The sequence below is a fragment of the Ambystoma mexicanum genome, chromosome 8, assembly GCF_040938575.1.
Source record: "Ambystoma mexicanum isolate Mex_15411 chromosome 8, UKY_AmexF1_1, whole genome shotgun sequence".
Taxonomy (NCBI): Eukaryota; Metazoa; Chordata; class Amphibia; order Caudata; family Ambystomatidae; genus Ambystoma; species Ambystoma mexicanum.
This window is the reverse complement of record NC_090929.1, coordinates 730,871,072-730,889,327: the sequence shown is the minus strand read 5'-3', so window position 1 is coordinate 730,889,327 and position 18,256 is coordinate 730,871,072. Positions and strand designations below refer to the sequence as shown.

At 46.7% G+C, this 18,256-nt stretch overlaps 55 non-coding genes across 55 annotated transcripts; all 55 read right to left on the bottom strand.

The window, feature by feature from the left end:
- Window positions 1-210: 210 nt before the first annotated feature.
- On the bottom strand, window positions 211-329 carry LOC138475169 (5S ribosomal RNA). Its single transcript, XR_011269338.1, has one exon. It is a non-coding gene; the product is annotated as a 5S ribosomal RNA (ribosomal RNA).
- Window positions 330-435: 106 nt separating this feature from the next.
- LOC138475168 (5S ribosomal RNA) lies at window positions 436-554 on the bottom strand. The gene has a single exon (XR_011269337.1). It is a non-coding gene; the product is annotated as a 5S ribosomal RNA (ribosomal RNA).
- Window positions 555-660: 106 nt separating this feature from the next.
- LOC138479386 (5S ribosomal RNA) lies at window positions 661-779 on the bottom strand. Its single transcript, XR_011273166.1, has one exon. It is a non-coding gene; the product is annotated as a 5S ribosomal RNA (ribosomal RNA).
- Window positions 780-885: 106 nt separating this feature from the next.
- Window positions 886-1,004, bottom strand: LOC138475167 (5S ribosomal RNA). The gene has a single exon (XR_011269336.1). It is a non-coding gene; the product is annotated as a 5S ribosomal RNA (ribosomal RNA).
- A 464-nt stretch (window positions 1,005-1,468) lies between these two features.
- On the bottom strand, window positions 1,469-1,587 carry LOC138477896 (5S ribosomal RNA). Its single transcript, XR_011271813.1, has one exon. It is a non-coding gene; the product is annotated as a 5S ribosomal RNA (ribosomal RNA).
- A 106-nt stretch (window positions 1,588-1,693) lies between these two features.
- Window positions 1,694-1,812, bottom strand: LOC138478304 (5S ribosomal RNA). The gene has a single exon (XR_011272184.1). It is a non-coding gene; the product is annotated as a 5S ribosomal RNA (ribosomal RNA).
- A 463-nt stretch (window positions 1,813-2,275) lies between these two features.
- Window positions 2,276-2,394, bottom strand: LOC138479614 (5S ribosomal RNA). The gene has a single exon (XR_011273373.1). It is a non-coding gene; the product is annotated as a 5S ribosomal RNA (ribosomal RNA).
- A 106-nt stretch (window positions 2,395-2,500) lies between these two features.
- On the bottom strand, window positions 2,501-2,619 carry LOC138478624 (5S ribosomal RNA). Its single transcript, XR_011272474.1, has one exon. It is a non-coding gene; the product is annotated as a 5S ribosomal RNA (ribosomal RNA).
- A 106-nt stretch (window positions 2,620-2,725) lies between these two features.
- On the bottom strand, window positions 2,726-2,844 carry LOC138479285 (5S ribosomal RNA). Its single transcript, XR_011273074.1, has one exon. It is a non-coding gene; the product is annotated as a 5S ribosomal RNA (ribosomal RNA).
- Window positions 2,845-3,312: 468 nt separating this feature from the next.
- LOC138475164 (5S ribosomal RNA) lies at window positions 3,313-3,431 on the bottom strand. Its single transcript, XR_011269334.1, has one exon. It is a non-coding gene; the product is annotated as a 5S ribosomal RNA (ribosomal RNA).
- A 106-nt stretch (window positions 3,432-3,537) lies between these two features.
- LOC138475163 (5S ribosomal RNA) lies at window positions 3,538-3,656 on the bottom strand. The gene has a single exon (XR_011269333.1). It is a non-coding gene; the product is annotated as a 5S ribosomal RNA (ribosomal RNA).
- Window positions 3,657-3,762: 106 nt separating this feature from the next.
- On the bottom strand, window positions 3,763-3,881 carry LOC138479385 (5S ribosomal RNA). The gene has a single exon (XR_011273165.1). It is a non-coding gene; the product is annotated as a 5S ribosomal RNA (ribosomal RNA).
- Window positions 3,882-3,987: 106 nt separating this feature from the next.
- Window positions 3,988-4,106, bottom strand: LOC138475162 (5S ribosomal RNA). Its single transcript, XR_011269332.1, has one exon. It is a non-coding gene; the product is annotated as a 5S ribosomal RNA (ribosomal RNA).
- Window positions 4,107-4,569: 463 nt separating this feature from the next.
- LOC138480204 (5S ribosomal RNA) lies at window positions 4,570-4,688 on the bottom strand. Its single transcript, XR_011273908.1, has one exon. It is a non-coding gene; the product is annotated as a 5S ribosomal RNA (ribosomal RNA).
- A 107-nt stretch (window positions 4,689-4,795) lies between these two features.
- On the bottom strand, window positions 4,796-4,914 carry LOC138475161 (5S ribosomal RNA). The gene has a single exon (XR_011269331.1). It is a non-coding gene; the product is annotated as a 5S ribosomal RNA (ribosomal RNA).
- A 106-nt stretch (window positions 4,915-5,020) lies between these two features.
- On the bottom strand, window positions 5,021-5,139 carry LOC138475160 (5S ribosomal RNA). Its single transcript, XR_011269330.1, has one exon. It is a non-coding gene; the product is annotated as a 5S ribosomal RNA (ribosomal RNA).
- Window positions 5,140-5,245: 106 nt separating this feature from the next.
- On the bottom strand, window positions 5,246-5,364 carry LOC138475159 (5S ribosomal RNA). The gene has a single exon (XR_011269329.1). It is a non-coding gene; the product is annotated as a 5S ribosomal RNA (ribosomal RNA).
- Window positions 5,365-5,828: 464 nt separating this feature from the next.
- Window positions 5,829-5,947, bottom strand: LOC138475158 (5S ribosomal RNA). Its single transcript, XR_011269328.1, has one exon. It is a non-coding gene; the product is annotated as a 5S ribosomal RNA (ribosomal RNA).
- Window positions 5,948-6,053: 106 nt separating this feature from the next.
- Window positions 6,054-6,172, bottom strand: LOC138480012 (5S ribosomal RNA). Its single transcript, XR_011273734.1, has one exon. It is a non-coding gene; the product is annotated as a 5S ribosomal RNA (ribosomal RNA).
- A 106-nt stretch (window positions 6,173-6,278) lies between these two features.
- On the bottom strand, window positions 6,279-6,397 carry LOC138477674 (5S ribosomal RNA). The gene has a single exon (XR_011271611.1). It is a non-coding gene; the product is annotated as a 5S ribosomal RNA (ribosomal RNA).
- Window positions 6,398-6,503: 106 nt separating this feature from the next.
- Window positions 6,504-6,622, bottom strand: LOC138475157 (5S ribosomal RNA). The gene has a single exon (XR_011269327.1). It is a non-coding gene; the product is annotated as a 5S ribosomal RNA (ribosomal RNA).
- Window positions 6,623-7,086: 464 nt separating this feature from the next.
- Window positions 7,087-7,205, bottom strand: LOC138475156 (5S ribosomal RNA). Its single transcript, XR_011269326.1, has one exon. It is a non-coding gene; the product is annotated as a 5S ribosomal RNA (ribosomal RNA).
- Window positions 7,206-7,312: 107 nt separating this feature from the next.
- Window positions 7,313-7,431, bottom strand: LOC138479144 (5S ribosomal RNA). Its single transcript, XR_011272946.1, has one exon. It is a non-coding gene; the product is annotated as a 5S ribosomal RNA (ribosomal RNA).
- Window positions 7,432-7,895: 464 nt separating this feature from the next.
- LOC138475155 (5S ribosomal RNA) lies at window positions 7,896-8,014 on the bottom strand. Its single transcript, XR_011269325.1, has one exon. It is a non-coding gene; the product is annotated as a 5S ribosomal RNA (ribosomal RNA).
- Window positions 8,015-8,120: 106 nt separating this feature from the next.
- LOC138475152 (5S ribosomal RNA) lies at window positions 8,121-8,239 on the bottom strand. The gene has a single exon (XR_011269323.1). It is a non-coding gene; the product is annotated as a 5S ribosomal RNA (ribosomal RNA).
- A 106-nt stretch (window positions 8,240-8,345) lies between these two features.
- LOC138479384 (5S ribosomal RNA) lies at window positions 8,346-8,464 on the bottom strand. Its single transcript, XR_011273164.1, has one exon. It is a non-coding gene; the product is annotated as a 5S ribosomal RNA (ribosomal RNA).
- Window positions 8,465-8,570: 106 nt separating this feature from the next.
- LOC138475151 (5S ribosomal RNA) lies at window positions 8,571-8,689 on the bottom strand. Its single transcript, XR_011269322.1, has one exon. It is a non-coding gene; the product is annotated as a 5S ribosomal RNA (ribosomal RNA).
- A 464-nt stretch (window positions 8,690-9,153) lies between these two features.
- LOC138475150 (5S ribosomal RNA) lies at window positions 9,154-9,272 on the bottom strand. Its single transcript, XR_011269321.1, has one exon. It is a non-coding gene; the product is annotated as a 5S ribosomal RNA (ribosomal RNA).
- A 106-nt stretch (window positions 9,273-9,378) lies between these two features.
- Window positions 9,379-9,497, bottom strand: LOC138480295 (5S ribosomal RNA). Its single transcript, XR_011273983.1, has one exon. It is a non-coding gene; the product is annotated as a 5S ribosomal RNA (ribosomal RNA).
- A 106-nt stretch (window positions 9,498-9,603) lies between these two features.
- LOC138475149 (5S ribosomal RNA) lies at window positions 9,604-9,722 on the bottom strand. The gene has a single exon (XR_011269320.1). It is a non-coding gene; the product is annotated as a 5S ribosomal RNA (ribosomal RNA).
- A 106-nt stretch (window positions 9,723-9,828) lies between these two features.
- On the bottom strand, window positions 9,829-9,947 carry LOC138479504 (5S ribosomal RNA). Its single transcript, XR_011273273.1, has one exon. It is a non-coding gene; the product is annotated as a 5S ribosomal RNA (ribosomal RNA).
- Window positions 9,948-10,411: 464 nt separating this feature from the next.
- On the bottom strand, window positions 10,412-10,530 carry LOC138479047 (5S ribosomal RNA). Its single transcript, XR_011272857.1, has one exon. It is a non-coding gene; the product is annotated as a 5S ribosomal RNA (ribosomal RNA).
- A 106-nt stretch (window positions 10,531-10,636) lies between these two features.
- LOC138475148 (5S ribosomal RNA) lies at window positions 10,637-10,755 on the bottom strand. Its single transcript, XR_011269319.1, has one exon. It is a non-coding gene; the product is annotated as a 5S ribosomal RNA (ribosomal RNA).
- Window positions 10,756-10,861: 106 nt separating this feature from the next.
- LOC138475147 (5S ribosomal RNA) lies at window positions 10,862-10,980 on the bottom strand. The gene has a single exon (XR_011269318.1). It is a non-coding gene; the product is annotated as a 5S ribosomal RNA (ribosomal RNA).
- A 464-nt stretch (window positions 10,981-11,444) lies between these two features.
- LOC138475146 (5S ribosomal RNA) lies at window positions 11,445-11,563 on the bottom strand. The gene has a single exon (XR_011269317.1). It is a non-coding gene; the product is annotated as a 5S ribosomal RNA (ribosomal RNA).
- Window positions 11,564-11,669: 106 nt separating this feature from the next.
- LOC138480011 (5S ribosomal RNA) lies at window positions 11,670-11,788 on the bottom strand. Its single transcript, XR_011273733.1, has one exon. It is a non-coding gene; the product is annotated as a 5S ribosomal RNA (ribosomal RNA).
- Window positions 11,789-11,894: 106 nt separating this feature from the next.
- Window positions 11,895-12,013, bottom strand: LOC138477673 (5S ribosomal RNA). Its single transcript, XR_011271610.1, has one exon. It is a non-coding gene; the product is annotated as a 5S ribosomal RNA (ribosomal RNA).
- Window positions 12,014-12,119: 106 nt separating this feature from the next.
- On the bottom strand, window positions 12,120-12,238 carry LOC138475145 (5S ribosomal RNA). The gene has a single exon (XR_011269316.1). It is a non-coding gene; the product is annotated as a 5S ribosomal RNA (ribosomal RNA).
- Window positions 12,239-12,702: 464 nt separating this feature from the next.
- Window positions 12,703-12,821, bottom strand: LOC138475144 (5S ribosomal RNA). The gene has a single exon (XR_011269315.1). It is a non-coding gene; the product is annotated as a 5S ribosomal RNA (ribosomal RNA).
- Window positions 12,822-12,928: 107 nt separating this feature from the next.
- On the bottom strand, window positions 12,929-13,047 carry LOC138479143 (5S ribosomal RNA). The gene has a single exon (XR_011272945.1). It is a non-coding gene; the product is annotated as a 5S ribosomal RNA (ribosomal RNA).
- A 464-nt stretch (window positions 13,048-13,511) lies between these two features.
- Window positions 13,512-13,630, bottom strand: LOC138475142 (5S ribosomal RNA). The gene has a single exon (XR_011269314.1). It is a non-coding gene; the product is annotated as a 5S ribosomal RNA (ribosomal RNA).
- A 106-nt stretch (window positions 13,631-13,736) lies between these two features.
- Window positions 13,737-13,855, bottom strand: LOC138475140 (5S ribosomal RNA). Its single transcript, XR_011269312.1, has one exon. It is a non-coding gene; the product is annotated as a 5S ribosomal RNA (ribosomal RNA).
- Window positions 13,856-14,319: 464 nt separating this feature from the next.
- Window positions 14,320-14,438, bottom strand: LOC138475139 (5S ribosomal RNA). Its single transcript, XR_011269311.1, has one exon. It is a non-coding gene; the product is annotated as a 5S ribosomal RNA (ribosomal RNA).
- A 107-nt stretch (window positions 14,439-14,545) lies between these two features.
- On the bottom strand, window positions 14,546-14,664 carry LOC138479142 (5S ribosomal RNA). Its single transcript, XR_011272944.1, has one exon. It is a non-coding gene; the product is annotated as a 5S ribosomal RNA (ribosomal RNA).
- Window positions 14,665-15,128: 464 nt separating this feature from the next.
- Window positions 15,129-15,247, bottom strand: LOC138475138 (5S ribosomal RNA). Its single transcript, XR_011269310.1, has one exon. It is a non-coding gene; the product is annotated as a 5S ribosomal RNA (ribosomal RNA).
- Window positions 15,248-15,353: 106 nt separating this feature from the next.
- LOC138475137 (5S ribosomal RNA) lies at window positions 15,354-15,472 on the bottom strand. The gene has a single exon (XR_011269309.1). It is a non-coding gene; the product is annotated as a 5S ribosomal RNA (ribosomal RNA).
- Window positions 15,473-15,578: 106 nt separating this feature from the next.
- LOC138479383 (5S ribosomal RNA) lies at window positions 15,579-15,697 on the bottom strand. Its single transcript, XR_011273163.1, has one exon. It is a non-coding gene; the product is annotated as a 5S ribosomal RNA (ribosomal RNA).
- A 106-nt stretch (window positions 15,698-15,803) lies between these two features.
- Window positions 15,804-15,923, bottom strand: LOC138480111 (5S ribosomal RNA). The gene has a single exon (XR_011273824.1). It is a non-coding gene; the product is annotated as a 5S ribosomal RNA (ribosomal RNA).
- Window positions 15,924-16,386: 463 nt separating this feature from the next.
- On the bottom strand, window positions 16,387-16,505 carry LOC138480203 (5S ribosomal RNA). Its single transcript, XR_011273907.1, has one exon. It is a non-coding gene; the product is annotated as a 5S ribosomal RNA (ribosomal RNA).
- A 106-nt stretch (window positions 16,506-16,611) lies between these two features.
- Window positions 16,612-16,730, bottom strand: LOC138475136 (5S ribosomal RNA). Its single transcript, XR_011269308.1, has one exon. It is a non-coding gene; the product is annotated as a 5S ribosomal RNA (ribosomal RNA).
- A 106-nt stretch (window positions 16,731-16,836) lies between these two features.
- Window positions 16,837-16,955, bottom strand: LOC138475135 (5S ribosomal RNA). Its single transcript, XR_011269307.1, has one exon. It is a non-coding gene; the product is annotated as a 5S ribosomal RNA (ribosomal RNA).
- Window positions 16,956-17,061: 106 nt separating this feature from the next.
- LOC138478617 (5S ribosomal RNA) lies at window positions 17,062-17,180 on the bottom strand. The gene has a single exon (XR_011272467.1). It is a non-coding gene; the product is annotated as a 5S ribosomal RNA (ribosomal RNA).
- Window positions 17,181-17,644: 464 nt separating this feature from the next.
- On the bottom strand, window positions 17,645-17,763 carry LOC138475134 (5S ribosomal RNA). The gene has a single exon (XR_011269306.1). It is a non-coding gene; the product is annotated as a 5S ribosomal RNA (ribosomal RNA).
- Window positions 17,764-17,869: 106 nt separating this feature from the next.
- LOC138480294 (5S ribosomal RNA) lies at window positions 17,870-17,988 on the bottom strand. Its single transcript, XR_011273982.1, has one exon. It is a non-coding gene; the product is annotated as a 5S ribosomal RNA (ribosomal RNA).
- Window positions 17,989-18,094: 106 nt separating this feature from the next.
- Window positions 18,095-18,213, bottom strand: LOC138475133 (5S ribosomal RNA). Its single transcript, XR_011269305.1, has one exon. It is a non-coding gene; the product is annotated as a 5S ribosomal RNA (ribosomal RNA).
- Between the last annotated feature and the right edge of the window lie 43 nt (window positions 18,214-18,256).

Here is an 18,256-nt window from a genome sequence, read left to right as displayed (position 1 = left end):
AATATTCTCTGTACTGCATTACATGTGAAAGTCGATTTATTACCCATGAACACACTACCTGTATGCTAATTATATGTAAATAGGTAGCTCCAGCCCTCATAATGTTGTCCAACATTTCCGCTATAAAACGGGATAAAATTATTTTGGAAACATACCAAATTTGAAAAGTAATTGAGAAGTTGTGCAATTACTAATCATGGAGCACAAAATAGCCTACAGCACCTGGTATTCCCAGGCGGTCTCCCATCCAGGTACTAACTAGGCCCGACACTGCTTAGCTTCCGAGATCAGACGAGATCGGGCGCATTCAGTGTGGTGTGGCCGTAGGCTCTGGGCCTAGTGAGTTTTGTACTTTTAAGCATCTAGTCGGCTAGACCTTGCAGTTTTGAAAGGCAATTGAGAAATGGCTCACTTCCTGAACTTGGAGCACAAAAAAGCCTACAGCACCTGGTATTCCCAGGCGGTCTCCCATCCAGGTACTAACTAGGCCCGACACTGCTTAGCTTCCGAGATCAGACGAGATCGGGCGCATTCAGTGTGGTGTGGCCGTAGGCTCTGGTCCTAGTGAGTTTTGTACTTTTAAGCATCTAGTCGGCTAGACCTTGCAGTTTTGAAAGGCAATTGAGAAATGGCTCACTTCCTGAACTTGGAGCACAAAAAGGCCTACAGCACCTGGTATTCCCAGGCCGTCTCCCATCCAGGTACTAACTAGGCCCGACACTGCTTAGCTTCCGAGATCAGACGAGATCGGGCGCATTCAGTGTGGTGTGGCCGTAGGCTCTGGGCCTAGTGAGTTTTGTACTTTTAAGCATCTAGTCGGCTAGACCTTGCAGTTTTGAAAGGCAATTGAGAAATGGCTCACTTCCTGAACTTGGAGCACAAAAAAGCCTACAGCACCTGGTATTCCCAGGCGGTCTCCCATCCAGGTACTAACTAGGCCCGACACTGCTTAGCTTCCGAGATCAGACGAGATCGGGCGCATTCAGTGTGGTGTGGCCGTAGGCTCTAGAAATGCTAAGAATATTACTCTTATGCATTTGCATTTAGTAAGCTAAGCCATGCAGCCACTTGCAACATGATACCACGCTCATCGCTCGATCAGCGCTTGATCAGGCGAGATATATAAGACTGGTGGGCCCATTCAGGACTCCTATGTCTGGTAGGATAACTTTAATCCATCCATCCTGTTTCTGTTGCAGGGAGGTGGAGAGAACAATCAACACAATAACGGCTTTCTTTCATGCCTCTTGAAGGACTCAATAGTCTCTGTACTGCATTACATGTGAAAGTCGATTTATTACCCATGAACACACTACCTGTATGCTAATTATATGTAAATAGGTAGCTCCAGCCCTCATAATGTTGTCCAACATTTCCGCTATAAAACGGGATAAAATTATTTTGGAAACATACCAAATTTGAAAAGTAATTGAGAAGTTGCGCAATTACTAATCATGGAGCACAAAATAGCCTACAGCACCTGGTATTCCCAGGCGGTCTCCCATCCAGGTACTAACTAGGCCCGACACTGCTTCGCTTCCGAGATCAGACGAGATCGGGCGCATTCAGTGTGGTGTGGCCGTAGGCTCTGGGCCTAGTGAGTTTTGTACTTTTAAGCATCTAGTCGGCTAGACCTTGCAGTTTTGAAAGGCAATTGAGAAATGGCTCACTTCCTGAACTTGGAGCACAAAAAAGCCTACAGCACCTGGTATTCCCAGGCAGTCTCCCATCCAGGTACTAACTAGGCCCGACACTGCTTAGCTTCCGAGATCAGACGAGATCGGGCGCATTCAGTGTGGTGTGGCCGTAGGCTCTAGAAATGCTAAGAATATTACTCTTATGCATTTGCATTTAGTAAGCTAAGCCATGCAGCCACTTGCAACATGATACCACGCTCATCGCTCGATCAGGCTCGATCAGGCGAGATATATAAGACTGGTGGGCCCATTCAGGACTCCTATGTCTGGTAGGATAACTTTAATCCATCCATCCTGTTTCTGTTGCAGGGAGATGGAGAGAACAATCAACACAATAACGGCTTTCTTTCATGCCTCTTGAAGGACTCAATATTCTCTGTACTGCATTACATGTGAAAGTCGATTTATTACCCATGAACACACTACCTGTATGCTAATTATATGTAAATAGGTAGCTCCAGCCCTCATAATGTTGTCCAACATTTCCGCTATAAAACGGGATAAAATTATTTTGGAAACATACCAAATTTGAAAAGTAATTGAGAAGTTGTGCAATTACTAATCATGGAGCACAAAATAGCCTACAGCACCTGGTATTCCCAGGCGGTCTCCCTTCCAGGTACTAACTAGGCCCGACACTACTTAGCTTCCGAGATCAGACGAGATCGGGCGCATTCAGTGTGGTGTGGCCGTAGGCTCTGGTCCTAGTGAGTTTTGTACTTTTAAGCATCTAGTCGGCTAGACCTTGCAGTTTTGAAAGGCAATTGAGAAATGGCTCACTTCCTGAACTTGGAGCACAAAAAAGCCTACAGCACCTGGTATTCCCAGGCGGTCTCCCATCCAGGTACTAACTAGACCCGACACTGCTTAGCTTCCGAGATCAGACGAGATCGGGCGCATTCAGTGTGGTGTGGCCGTAGGCTCTGGGCCTAGTGAGTTTTGTACTTTTAAGCATCTAGTCGGCTAGACCTTGCAGTTTTGAAAGGCAATTGAGAAATGGCTCACTTCCTGAACTTGGAGCACAAAAAAGCCTACAGCACCTGGTATTCCCAGGCGGTCTCCCATCCAGGTACTAACTAGGCCCGACACTGCTTAGCTTCCGAGATCAGACGAGATCGGGCGCATTCAGTCTGGTGTGGCTGTAGGCTCTAGTAATGCTAAGAATATTACTCTTATGCATTTGCATTTAGTAAGCTAAGCCATGCAGCCACTTGCAACATGATACCACGCTCATCGCTCGATCAGCGCTCGATCAGGCGAGATATATAAGACTGGTGGGCCCATTCAGGACTCCTATGTCTGGTAGGATAACTTTAATCCATCCATCCATCCTGTTTCTGTTGCAGGGAGGTGGAGAGAACAATCAACACAATAACGGCTTTCTTTCATGCCTCTTGAAGGACTCAATATTCTCTGTACTGCATTACATGTGAAAGTCGATTTATTACCCATGAACACACTACCTGTATGCTAATTATATGTAAATAGGTAGCTCCAGCCCTCATAATGTTGTCCAACATTTCCGCTATAAAACGGGATAAAATTATTTTGGAAACATACCAAATTTGAAAAGTAATTGAGAAGTTGTGCAATTACTAATCATGGAGCACAAAATAGCCTACAGCACCTGGTATTCCCAGGCGGTCTCCCATCCAGGTACTAACTAGGCCCGACACTGCTTAGCTTCCGAGATCAGACGAGATCGGGCGCATTCAGTGTGGTGTGGCCGTAGGCTCTGGGCCTAGTGAGTTTTGTACTTTTAAGCATCTAGTCGGCTAGACCTTGCAGTTTTGAAAGGCAATTGAGAAATGGCTCACTTCCTGAACTTGGAGCACAAAAAAGCCTACAGCACCTGGTATTCCCAGGCGGTCTCCCATCCAGGTACTAACTAGGCCCGACACTGCTTAGCTTCCGAGATCAGACGAGATCGGGCGCATTCAGTGTGGTGTGGCCGTAGGCTCTGGTCCTAGTGAGTTTTGTACTTTTAAGCATCTAGTCGGCTAGACCTTGCAGTTTTGAAAGGCAATTGAGAAATGGCTCACTTCCTGAACTTGGAGCACAAAAAGGCCTACAGCACCTGGTATTCCCAGGCCGTCTCCCATCCAGGTACTAACTAGGCCCGACACTGCTTAGCTTCCGAGATCAGACGAGATCGGGCGCATTCAGTGTGGTGTGGCCGTAGGCTCTGGGCCTAGTGAGTTTTGTACTTTTAAGCATCTAGTCGGCTAGACCTTGCAGTTTTGAAAGGCAATTGAGAAATGGCTCACTTCCTGAACTTGGAGCACAAAAAAGCCTACAGCACCTGGTATTCCCAGGCGGTCTCCCATCCAGGTACTAACTAGGCCCGACACTGCTTAGCTTCCGAGATCAGACGAGATCGGGCGCATTCAGTGTGGTGTGGCCGTAGGCTCTAGAAATGCTAAGAATATTACTCTTATGCATTTGCATTTAGTAAGCTAAGCCATGCAGCCACTTGCAACATGATACCACGCTCATCGCTCGATCAGGCTCGATCAGGCGAGATATATAAGACTGGTGGGCCCATTCAGGACTCCTATGTCTGGTAGGATAACTTTAATCCATCCATCCTGTTTCTGTTGCAGGGAGGTGGAGAGAACAATCAACACAATAACGGCTTTCTTTCATGCCTCTTGAAGGACTCAATATTCTCTGTACTGCATTACATGTGAAAGTCGATTTATTACCCATGAACACACTACCTGTATGCTAATTATATGTAAATAGGTAGCTCCAGCCCTCATAATGTTGTCCAACATTTCCGCTATAAAACGGGATAAAATTATTTTGGAAACATACCAAATTTGAAAAGTAATTGAGAAGTTGTGCAATTACTAATCATGGAGCACAAAATAGCCTACAGCACCTGGTATTCCCAGGCGGTCTCCCATCCAGGTACTAACTAGGCCTGAAACTGCTTAGCTTCCGAGATCAGACGAGATCGGGCGCATTCAGTGTGGTGTGGCCGTAGGCTCAGGGCCTAGTGAGTTTTGTACTTTTAAGCATCTAGTCGGCTAGACCTTGCAGTTTTGAAAGGCAATTGAGAAATGGCTCACTTCCTGAACTTGGAGCACAAAAAAAGCCTACAGCACCTGGTATTCCCAGGCGGTCTCCCATCCAGGTACTAACTAGGCCCGACACTGCTTAGCTTCCGAGATCAGACGAGATCGGGCGCATTCAGTGTGGTGTGGCCGTAGGCTCTGGTCCTAGTGAGTTTTGTACTTTTAAGCATCTAGTCGGCTAGACCTTGCAGTTTTGAAAGGCAATTGAGAAATGGCTCACTTCCTGAACTTGGAGCACAAAAAAGCCTACAGCACCTGGTATTCCCAGGCGGTCTCCCATCCAGGTACTAACTAGGCCCGACACTGCTTAGCTTCCGAGATCAGACGAGATCGGGCGCATTCAGTGTGGTGTGGCCGTAGGCTCTGGGCCTAGTGAGTTTTGTACTTTTAAGCATCTAGTCGGCTAGACCTTGCAGTTTTGAAAGGCAATTGAGAAATGGCTCACTTCCTGAACTTGGAGCACAAAAAAGCCTACAGCACCTGGTATTCCCAGGCGGTCTCCCATCCAGGTACTAACTAGGCCCGACACTGCTTAGCTTCCGAGATCAGACGAGATCGGGCGCATTCAGTGTGGTGTGGCCGTAGGCTCGAGTAATGCTAAGAATATTACTCTTATGCATTTGCATTTAGTAAGCTAAGCCATGCAGCCACTTGCAACATGATACCACTCTCATCGGTCGATCAGCGCTCGATCAGGCGAGATATATAAGACTGGTGGGCCCATTCAGGACTCCTATGTCTGGTAGGATAACTTTAATCCATCCATCCTGTTTCTGTTGCAGGGAGGTGGAGAGAACAATCAACACAATAACGCCTTTCTTTCATGCCTCTTGAAGGACTCAATATTCTCTGTACTGCATTACATGTGAAAGTCGATTTATTACCCATGAACACACTACCTGTATGCTAATTATATGTAAATAGGTAGCTCCAGCCCTCATAATGTTGTCCAACATTTCCGCTATAAAACGGGATAAAATTATTTTGGAAACATACCAAATTTGAAAAGTAATTGAGAAGTTGTGCAATTACTAATCATGGAGCACAAAATAGCCTACAGCACCTGGTATTCCCAGGCGGTCTCCCATCCAGGTACTAACTAGGCCCGACACTGCTTAGCTTCCGAGATCAGACGAGATCGGGCGCATTCAGTGTGGTGTGGCCGTAGGCTCTGGGCCTAGTGAGTTTTGTACTTTTAAGCATCTAGTCGGCTAGACCTTGCAGTTTTGAAAGGCAATTGAGAAATGGCTCACTTCCTGAACTTGGAGCACAAAAAAGCCTACAGCACCTGGTATTCCCAGGCAGTCTCCCATCCAGGTACTAACTAGGCCCGACACTGCTTAGCTTCTGAGATCAGACGAGATCGGGCGCATTCAGTGTGGTGTGGCCGTAGGCTCTGGTCCTAGTGAGTTTTGTACTTTTAAGCATCTAGTCGGCTAGACCTTGCAGTTTTGAAAGGCAATTGAGAAATGGCTCACTTCCTGAACTTGGAGCACAAAAAAGCCTACAGCACCTGGTATTCCCAGGCGGTCCCCCATCCAGGTACTAACTAGGCCCGACACTGCTTAGCTTCCGAGATCAGACGAGATCGGGCGCATTCAGTGTGGTGTGGCCGTAGGCTCTGGGCCTAGTGAGTTTTGTACTTTTAAGCATCTAGTCGGCTAGACCTTGCAGTTTTGAAAGGCAATTGAGAAATGGCTCACTTCCTGAACTTGGAGCACAAAAAAGCCTACAGCACCTGGTATTCCCAGGCGGTCTCCCATCCAGGTACTAACTAGGCCCGACACTGCTTAGCTTCCGAGATCAGACGAGATCGGGCGCATTCAGTGTGGTGTGGCCGTAGGCTCTAGAAATGCTAAGAATATTACTCTTATGCATTTGCATTTAGTAAGCTAAGCCATGCAGCCACTTGCAACATGATACCACGCTCATCGCTCGATCAGCGCTTGATCAGGCGAGATATATAAGACTGGTGGGCCCATTCAGGACTCCTATGTCTGGTAGGATAACTTTAATCCATCCATCCTGTTTCTGTTGCAGGGAGGTGGAGAGAACAATCAACACAATAACGGCTTTCTTTCATGCCTCTTGAAGGACTCAATATTCTCTGTACTGCATTACATGTGAAAGTCGATTTATTACCCATGAACACACTACCTGTATGCTAATTATATGTAAATAGGTAGCTCCAGCCCTCATAATGTTGTCCAACATTTCCGCTATAAAACGGGATAAAATTATTTTGGAAACATACCAAATTTGAAAAGTAATTGAGAAGTTGCGCAATTACTAATCATGGAGCACAAAATAGCCTACAGCACCTGGTATTCCCAGGCGGTCTCCCATCCAGGTACTAACTAGGCCCGACACTGCTTAGCTTCCGAGATCAGACGAGATCGGGCGCATTCAGTGTGGTGTGGCCGTAGGCTCTGGGCCTAGTGAGTTTTGTACTTTTAAGCATCTAGTCGGCTAGACCTTGCAGTTTTGAAAGGCAATTGAGAAATGGCTCACTTCCTGAACTTGGAGCACAAAAAAAGCCTACAGCACCTGGTATTCCCAGGCGGTCTCCCATCCAGGTACTAACTAGGCCCGACACTGCTTAGCTTCCGAGATCAGACGAGATCGGGCGCATTCAGTCTGGTGTGGCCGTAGGCTCTAGTAATGCTAAGAATATTACTCTTATGCATTTGCATTTAGTAAGCTAAGCCATGCAGCCACTTGCAACATGATACCACGCTCATCGCTCGATCAGCGCTCGATCAGGCGAGATATATAAGACTGGTGGGCCCATTCAGGACTCCTATGTCTGGTAGGATAACTTTAATCTATCCATCCTGTTTCTGTTGCAGGGAGGTGGAGAGAACAATCAACACAATAACGGCTTTCTTTCATGCCTCTTGAAGGACTCAATATTCTCTGTACTGCATTACATGTGAAAGTCGATTTATTACCCATGAACACACTACCTGTATGCTAATTATATGTAAATAGGTAGCTCCAGCCCTCATAATGTTGTCCAACATTTCCGCTATAAAACGGGATAAAATTATTTTGGAAACATACCAAATTTGAAAAGTAATTGAGAAGTTGTGCAATTACTAATCATGGAGCACAAAATAGCCTACAGCACCTGGTATTCCCAGGCGGTCTCCCATCCAGGTACTAACTAGGCCCGACACTGCTTAGCTTCCGAGATCAGACGAGATCGGGCGCATTCAGTGTGGTGTGGCCGTAGGCTCTGGGCCTAGTGAGTTTTGTACTTTTAAGCATCTAGTCGGCTAGACCTTGCAGTTTTGAAAGGCAATTGAGAAATGGCTCACTTCCTGAACTTGGAGCACAAAAAAGCCTACAGCACCTGGTATTCCCAGGCGGTCTCCCATCCAGGTACTAACTAGGCCCGACACTGCTTAGCTTCCGAGATCAGACGAGATCGGGCGCATTCAGTGTGGTGTGGCCGTAGGCTCTGGTCCTAGTGAGTTTTGTACTTTTAAGCATCTAGTCGGCTAGACCTTGCAGTTTTGAAAGGCAATTGAGAAATGGCTCACTTCCTGAACTTGGAGCACAAAAAGGCCTACAGCACCTGGTATTCCCAGGCCGTCTCCCATCCAGGTACTAACTAGGCCCGACACTGCTTAGCTTCCGAGATCAGACGAGATCGGGCGCATTCAGTGTGGTGTGGCCGTAGGCTCTGGGCCTAGTGAGTTTTGTACTTTTAAGCATCTAGTCGGCTAGACCTTGCAGTTTTGAAAGGCAATTGAGAAATGGCTCACTTCCTGAACTTGGAGCACAAAAAAGCCTACAGCACCTGGTATTCCCAGGCGGTCTCCCATCCAGGTACTAACTAGGCCCGACACTGCTTAGCTTCCGAGATCAGACGAGATCGGGCGCATTCAGTGTGGTGTGGCCGTAGGCTCGAGTAATGCTAAGAATATTACTCTTATGCATTTGCATTTAGTAAGCTAAGCCATGCAGCCACTTGCAACATGATACCACTCTCATCGGTCGATCAGCGCTCGATCAGGCGAGATATATAAGACTGGTGGGCCCATTCAGGACTCCTATGTCTGGTAGGATAACTTTAATCCATCCATCCTGTTTCTGTTGCAGGGAGGTGGAGAGAACAATCAACACAATAATGCCTTTCTTTCATGCCTCTTGAAGGACTCAATATTCTCTGTACTGCATTACATGTGAAAGTCGATTTATTACCCATGAACACACTACCTGTATGCTAATTATATGTAAATAGGTAGCTCCAGCCCTCATAATGTTGTCCAACATTTCCGCTATAAAACGGGATAAAATTATTTTGGAAACATACCAAATTTGAAAAGTAATTGAGAAGTTGTGCAATTACTAATCATGGAGCACAAAATAGCCTACAGCACCTGGTATTCCCAGGCGGTCTCCCATCCAGGTACTAACTAGGCCCGACACTGCTTAGCTTCCGAGATCAGACGAGATCGGGCGCATTCAGTGTGGTGTGGCCGTAGGCTCTGGGCCTAGTGAGTTTTGTACTTTTAAGCATCTAGTCGGCTAGACCTTGCAGTTTTGAAAGGCAATTGAGAAATGGCTCACTTCCTGAACTTGGAGCACAAAAAAGCCTACAGCACCTGGTATTCCCAGGCAGTCTCCCATCCAGGTACTAACTAGGCCCGACACTGCTTAGCTTCTGAGATCAGACGAGATCGGGCGCATTCAGTATGGTGTGGCCGTAGGCTCTGGTCCTAGTGAGTTTTGTACTTTTAAGCATCTAGTCGGCTAGACCTTGCAGTTTTGAAAGGCAATTGAGAAATGGCTCACTTCCTGAACTTGGAGCACAAAAAAGCCTACAGCACCTGGTATTCCCAGGCGGTCTCCCATCCAGGTACTAACTAGGCCCGACACTGCTTAGCTTCCGAGATCAGACGAGATCGGGCGCATTCAGTGTGGTGTGGCCGTAGGCTCTGGGCCTAGTGAGTTTTGTACTTTTAAGCATCTAGTCGGCTAGACCTTGCAGTTTTGAAAGGCAATTGAGAAATGGCTCACTTCCTGAACTTGGAGCACAAAAAAGCCTAAAGCACCTGGTATTCCCAGGCGGTCTCCCATCCAGGTACTAACTAGGCCCGACACTGCTTAGCTTCCGAGATCAGACGAGATCGGGCGCATTCAGTGTGGTGTGGCCGTAGGCTCTAGAAATGCTAAGAATATTACTCTTATGCATTTGCATTTAGTAAGCTAAGCCATGCAGCCACTTGCAACATGATACCACGCTCATCGCTCGATCAGCGCTTGATCAGGCGAGATATATAAGACTGGTGGGCCCATTCAGGACTCCTATGTCTGGTAGGATAACTTTAATCCATCCATCCTGTTTCTGTTGCAGGGAGGTGGAGAGAACAATCAACACAATAACGGCTTTCTTTCATGCCTCTTGAAGGACTCAATATTCTCTGTACTGCATTACATGTGAAAGTCGATTTATTACCCATGAACACACTACCTGTATGCTAATTATATGTAAATAGGTAGCTCCAGCCCTCATAATGTTGTCCAACATTTCCGCTATAAAACGGGATAAAATTATTTTGGAAACATACCAAATTTGAAAAGTAATTGAGAAGTTGCGCAATTACTAATCATGGAGCACAAAATAGCCTACAGCACCTGGTATTCCCAGGCGGTCTCCCATCCAGGTACTAACTAGGCCCGACACTGCTTAGTTTCCGAGATCAGACGAGATCGGGCGCATTCAGTGTGGTGTGGCCGTAGGCTCTGGGCCTAGTGAGTTTTGTACTTTTAAGCATCTAGTCGGCTAGACCTTGCAGTTTTGAAAGGCAATTGAGAAATGGCTCACTTCCTGAACTTGGAGCACAAAAAAGCCTACAGCACCTGGTATTCCCAGGCGGTCTCCCATCCAGGTACTAACTAGGCCCGACACTGCTTAGCTTCCGAGATCAGACGAGATCGGGCGCATTCAGTGTGGTGTGGCCGTAGGCTCTGGGCCTAGTGAGTTTTGTACTTTTAAGCATCTAGTCGGCTAGACCTTGCAGTTTTGAAAGGCAATTGAGAAATGGCTCACTTCCTGAACTTGGAGCACAAAAAAGCCTACAGCACCTGGTATTCCCAGGCGGTCTCCCATCCAGGTACTAACTAGGCCCGACACTGCTTAGCTTCCGAGATCAGACGAGATCGGGCGCATTCAGTGTGGTGTGGCCGTAGGCTCGAGTAATGCTAAGAATATTACTCTTATGCATTTGCATTTAGTAAGCTAAGCCATGCAGCCACTTGCAACATGATACCACTCTCATCGGTCGATCAGCGCTCGATCAGGCGAGATATATAAGACTGGTGGGCCCATTCAGGACTCCTATGTCTGGTAGGATAACTTTAATCCATCCATCCTGTTTCTGTTGCAGGGAGGTGGAGAGAACAATCAACACAATAACGCCTTTCTTTCATGCCTCTTGAAGGACTCAATATTCTCTGTACTGCATTACATGTGAAAGTCGATTTATTACCCATGAACACACTACCTGTATGCTAATTATATGTAAATAGGTAGCTCCAGCCCTCATAATGTTGTCCAACATTTCCGCTATAAAACGGGATAAAATTATTTTGGAAACATACCAAATTTGAAAAGTAATTGAGAAGTTGTGCAATTACTAATCATGGAGCACAAAATAGCCTACAGCACCTGGTATTCCCAGGCGGTCTCCCATCCAGGTACTAACTAGGCCCGACACTGCTTAGCTTCCGAGATCAGACGAGATCGGGCGCATTCAGTGTGGTGTGGCCGTAGGCTCTGGGCCTAGTGAGTTTTGTACTTTTAAGCATCTAGTCGGCTAGACCTTGCAGTTTTGAAAGGCAATTGAGAAATGGCTCACTTCCTGAACTTGGAGCACAAAAAAGCCTACAGCACCTGGTATTCCCAGGCAGTCTCCCATCCAGGTACTAACTAGGCCCGACACTGCTTAGCTTCTGAGATCAGACGAGATCGGGCGCATTCAGTGTGGTGTGGCCGTAGGCTCTGGTCCTAGTGAGTTTTGTACTTTTAAGCATCTAGTCGGCTAGACCTTGCAGTTTTGAAAGGCAATTGAGAAATGGCTCACTTCCTGAACTTGGAGCACAAAAAAGCCTACAGCACCTGGTATTCCCAGGCGGTCCCCCATCCAGGTACTAACTAGGCCCGACACTGCTTAGCTTCCGAGATCAGACGAGATCGGGCGCATTCAGTGTGGTGTGGCCGTAGGCTCTGGGCCTAGTGAGTTTTGTACTTTTAAGCATCTAGTCGGCTAGACCTTGCAGTTTTGAAAGGCAATTGAGAAATGGCTCACTTCCTGAACTTGGAGCACAAAAAAGCCTACAGCACCTGGTATTCCCAGGCGGTCTCCCATCCAGGTACTAACTAGGCCCGACACTGCTTAGCTTCCGAGATCAGACGAGATCGGGCGCATTCAGTGTGGTGTGGCCGTAGGCTCTAGAAATGCTAAGAATATTACTCTTATGCATTTGCATTTAGTAAGCTAAGCCATGCAGCCACTTGCAACATGATACCACGCTCATCGCTCGATCAGCGCTTGATCAGGCGAGATATATAAGACTGGTGGGCCCATTCAGGACACCTATGTCTGGTAGGATAACTTTAATCCATCCATCCTGTTTCTGTTGCAGGGAGGTGGAGAGAACAATCAACACAATAACGGCTTTCTTTCATGCCTCTTGAAGGACTCAATATTCTCTGTACTGCATTACATGTGAAAGTCGATTTATTACCCATGAACACACTACCTGTATGCTAATTATATGTAAATAGGTAGCTCCAGCCCTCATAATGTTGTCCAACATTTCCGCTATAAAACGGGATAAAATTATTTTGGAAACATACCAAATTTGAAAAGTAATTGAGAAGTTGCGCAATTACTAATCATGGAGCACAAAATAGCCTACAGCACCTGGTATTCCCAGGCGGTCTCCCATCCAGGTACTAACTAGGCCCGACACTGCTTAGCTTCCGAGATCAGACGAGATCGGGCGCATTCAGTGTGGTGTGGCCGTAGGCTCTGGGCCTAGTGAGTTTTGTACTTTTAAGCATCTAGTCGGCTAGACCTTGCAGTTTTGAAAGGCAATTGAGAAATGGCTCACTTCCTGAACTTGGAGCACAAAAAAAGCCTACAGCACCTGGTATTCCCAGGCGGTCTCCCATCCAGGTACTAACTAGGCCCGACACTGCTTAGCTTCCGAGATCAGACGAGATCGGGCGCATTCAGTCTGGTGTGGCCGTAGGCTCTAGTAATGCTAAGAATATTACTCTTATGCATTTGCATTTAGTAAGCTAAGCCATGCAGCCACTTGCAACATGATACCACGCTCATCGCTCGATCAGCGCTCGATCAGGCGAGATATATAAGACTGGTGGGCCCATTCAGGACTCCTATGTCTGGTAGGATAACTTTAATCCATCCATCCTGTTTCTGTTGCAGGGAGGTGGAGAGAACAATCAACACAATAACGGCTTTCTTTCATGCCTCTTGAAGGACTCAATATTCTCTGTACTGCATTACATGTGAAAGTCGATTTATTACCCATGAACACACTACCTGTATGCTAATTATATGTAAATAGGTAGCTCCAGCCCTCATAATGTTGTCCAACATTTCCGCTATAAAACGGGATAAAATTATTTTGGAAACATACCAAATTTGAAAAGTAATTGAGAAGTTGTGCAATTACTAATCATGGAGCACAAAATAGCCTACAGCACCTGGTATTCCCAGGCGGTCTCCCATCCAGGTACTAACTAGGCCCGACACTGCTTAGCTTCCGAGATCAGACGAGATCGGGCGCATTCAGTGTGGTGTGGCCGTAGGCTCTGGGCCTAGTGAGTTTTGTACTTTTAAGCATCTAGTCGGCTAGACCTTGCAGTTTTGAAAGGCAATTGAGAAATGGCTCACTTCCTGAACTTGGAGCACAAAAAAGCCTACAGCACCTGGTATTCCCAGGCGGTCTCCCATCCAGGTACTAACTAGGCCCGACACTGCTTAGCTTCCGAGATCAGACGAGATCGGGCGCATTCAGTGTGGTGTGGCCGTAGGCTCTAGAAATGCTAAGAATATTACTCTTATGCATTTGCATTTAGTAAGCTAAGCCATGCAGCCACTTGCAACATGATACCACGCTCATCGCTCGATCAGCGCTTGATCAGGCGAGATATATAAGACTGGTGGGCCCATTCAGGACACCTATGTCTGGTAGGATAACTTTAATCCATCCATCCTGTTTCTGTTGCAGGGAGGTGGAGAGAACAATCAACACAATAACGGCTTTCTTTCATGCCTCTTGAAGGACTCAATATTCTCTGTACTGCATTACATGTGAAAGTCGATTTATTACCCATGAACACACTACCTGTATGCTAATTATATGTAAATAGGTAGCTCCAGCCCTCATAATGTTGTCCAACATTTCCGCTATAAAACGGGATAAAATTATTTTGGAAACATACCAAATTTGAAAAGTAATTGAGAAGTTGCGCAATTACTAATCATGGAGCACAAAATAGCCTACAGCACCTGGTATTCCCAGGCGGTCTCCCATCCAGGTACTAACTAGGCCCGACACTGCTTAGCTTCCGAGATCAGACGAGATCGGGCGCATTCAGTGTGGTGTGGCCGTAGGCTCTGGGCCTAGTGAGTTTTGTACTTTTAAGCATCTAGTCGGCTAGACCTTGCAGTTTTGAAAGGCAATTGAGAAATGGCTCACTTCCTGAACTTGGAGCACAAAAAAAGCCTACAGCACCTGGTATTCCCAGGCGGTCTCCCATCCAGGTACTAACTAGGCCCGACACTGCTTAGCTTCCGAGATCAGACGAGATCGGGCGCATTCAGTCTGGTGTGGCCGTAGGCTCTAGTAATGCTAAGAATATTACTCTTATGCATTTGCATTTAGTAAGCTAAGCCATGCAGCCACTTGCAACATGATACCACGCTCATCGCTCGATCAGCGCTCGATCAGGCGAGATATATAAGACTGGTGGGCCCATTCAGGACTCCTATGTCTGGTAGGATAACTTTAATCCATCCATCCTGTTTCTGTTGCAGGGAGGTGGAGAGAACAATCAACACAATAACGGCTTTCTTTCATGCCTCTTGAAGGACTCAATATTCTCTGTACTGCATTACATGTGAAAGTCGATTTATTACCCATGAACACACTACCTGTATGCTAATTATATGTAAATAGGTAGCTCCAGCCCTCATAATGTTGTCCAACATTTCCGCTATAAAACGGGATAAAATTATTTTGGAAACATACCAAATTTGAAAAGTAATTGAGAAGTTGTGCAATTACTAATCATGGAGCACAAAATAGCCTACAGCACCTGGTATTCCCAGGCGGTCTCCCATCCAGGTACTAACTAGGCCCGACACTGCTTAGCTTCCGAGATCAGACGAGATCGGGCGCATTCAGTGTGGTGTGGCCGTAGGCTCTGGGCCTAGTGAGTTTTGTACTTTTAAGCATCTAGTCGGCTAGACCTTGCAGTTTTGAAAGGCAATTGAGAAATGGCTCACTTCCTGAACTTGGAGCACAAAAAAGCCTACAGCACCTGGTATTCCCAGGCGGTCTCCCATCCAGGTACTAACTAGGCCCGACACTGCTTAGCTTCCGAGATCAGACGAGATCGGGCGCATTCAGTGTGGTGTGGCCGTAGGCTCTGGTCCTAGTGAGTTTTGTACTTTTAAGCATCTAGTCGGCTAGACCTTGCAGTTTTGAAAGGCAATTGAGAAATGGCTCACTTCCTGAACTTGGAGCACAAAAAGGCCTACAGCACCTGGTATTCCCAGGCCGTCTCCCATCCAGGTACTAACTAGGCCCGACACTGCTTAGCTTCCGAGATCAGACGAGATCGGGCGCATTCAGTGTGGTGTGGCCGTAGGCTCTGGGCCTAGTGAGTTTTGTACTTTTAAGCATCTAGTCGGCTAGACCTTGCAGTTTTGAAAGGCAATTGAGAAATGGCTCACTTCCTGAACTTGGAGCACAAAAAAGCCTACAGCACCTGGTATTCCCAGGCGGTCTCCCGATCCAGGTACTAACTAGGCCCGACACTGCTTAGCTTCCGAGATCAGACGAGATCGGGCGCATTCAGTGTGGTGTGGCCGTAGGCTCTAGAAATGCTAAGAATATTACTCTTATGCATTTGCATTTAGTAAGCTAAGCCATGCAGCCACTTGCAACATGATACCACGCTCATCGCTCGATCAGGCTCGATCAGGCGAGATATATAAGACTGGTGGGCCCATTCAGGACTCCTATGTCTGGTAGGATAACTTTAATCCATCCATCCTGTTTCTGTTGCAGGGAGGTGGAGAGAACAATCAACACAATAACGGCTTTCTTTCATGCCTCTTGAAGGACTCAATATTCTCTGTACTGCATTACATGTGAAAGTCGATTTATTACCCATGAACACACTACCTGTATGCTAATTATATGTAAATAGGTAGCTCCAGCCCTCATAATGTTGTCCAACATTTCCGCTATAAAACGGGATAAAATTATTTTGGAAACATACCAAATTTGAAAAGTAATTGAGAAGTTGTGCAATTACTAATCATGGAGCACAAAATAGCCTACAGCACCTGGTATTCCCAGGCGGTCTCCCATCCAGGTACTAACTAGGCCTGAAACTGCTTAGCTTCCGAGATCAGACGAGATCGGGCGCATTCAGTGTGGTGTGGCCGTAGGCTCAGGGCCTAGTGAGTTTTGTACTTTTAAGCATCTAGTCGGCTAGACCTTGCAGTTTTGAAAGGCAATTGAGAAATGGCTCACTTCCTGAACTTGGAGCACAAAAAAGCCTACAGCACCTGGTATTCCCAGGCGGTCTCCCATCCAGGTACTAACTAGGCCCGACACTGCTTAGCTTCCGAGATCAGACGAGATCGGGCGCATTCAGTGTGGTGTGGCCGTAGGCTCTGGTCCTAGTGAGTTTTGTACTTTTAAGCATCTAGTCGGCTAGACCTTGCAGTTTTGAAAGGCAATTGAGAAATGGCTCACTTCCTGAACTTGGAGCACAAAAAAGCCTACAGCACCTGGTATTCCCAGGCGGTCTCCCATCCAGGTACTAACTAGGCCCGACACTGCTTAGCTTCCGAGATCAGACGAGATCGGGCGCATTCAGTGTGGTGTGGCCGTAGGCTCTGGGCCTAGTGAGTTTTGTACTTTTAAGCATCTAGTCGGCTAGACCTTGCAGTTTTGAAAGGCAATTGAGAAATGGCTCACTTCCTGAACTTGGAGCACAAAAAAGCCTACAGCACCTGGTATTCCCAGGCGGTCTCCCATCCAGATACTAACTAGGCCCGACACTGCTTAGCTTCCGAGATCAGACGAGATCGGGCGCATTCAGTGTGGTGTGGCCGTAGGCTCGAGTAATGCTAAGAATATTACTCTTATGCATTTGCATTTAGTAAGCTAAGCCATGCAGCCACTTGCAACATGATACCACTCTCATCGCTCGATCAGCGCTCGATCAGGCGAGATATATAAGACTGGTGGGCCCATTCAGGACTCCTATGTCTGGTAGGATAACTTTAATCCATCCATCCTGTTTCTGTTGCAGGGAGGTGGAGAGAACAATCAACACAATAACGGCTTTCTTTCATGCCTCTTGAAGGACTCAATATTCTCTGTACTGCATTACATGTGAAAGTCGATTTATTACCCATGAACACACTACCTGTATGCTAATTATATGTAAATAGGTAGCTCCAGCCCTCATAATGTTGTCCAACATTTCCGCTATAAAATGGGATAAAATTATTTTGGAAACATACCAAATTTGAAAAGTAATTGAGAAGTTGTGCAATTACTAATCATGGAGCACAAAATAGCCTACAGCACCTGGTATTCCCAGGCGGTCTCCCATCCAGGTACTAACTAGGCCCGACACTGCTTAGCTTCCGAGATCAGACGAGATCGGGCGCATTCAGTGTGGTGTGGCCGTAGGCTCTGGGCCTAGTGAGTTTTGTACTTTTAAGCATCTAGTCGGCTAGACCTTGCAGTTTTGAAAGGCAATTGAGAAATGGCTCACTTCCTGAACTTGGAGCACAAAAAAGCCTACAGCACCTGGTATTCCCAGGCAGTCTCCCATCCAGGTACTAACTAGGCCCGACACTGCTTAGCTTCTGAGATCAGACGAGATCGGGCGCATTCAGTATGGTGTGGCCGTAGGCTCTGGTCCTAGTGAGTTTTGTACTTTTAAGCATCTAGTCGGCTAGACCTTGCAGTTTTGAAAGGCAATTGAGAAATGGCTCACTTCCTGAACTTGGAGCACAAAAAAGCCTACAGCACCTGGTATTCCCAGGCGGTCTCCCATCCAGGTACTAACTAGGCCCGACACTGCTTAGCTTCCGAGATCAGACGAGATCGGGCGCATTCAGTGTGGTGTGGCCGTAGGCTCTGGGCCTAGTGAGTTTTGTACTTTTAAGCATCTAGTCGGCT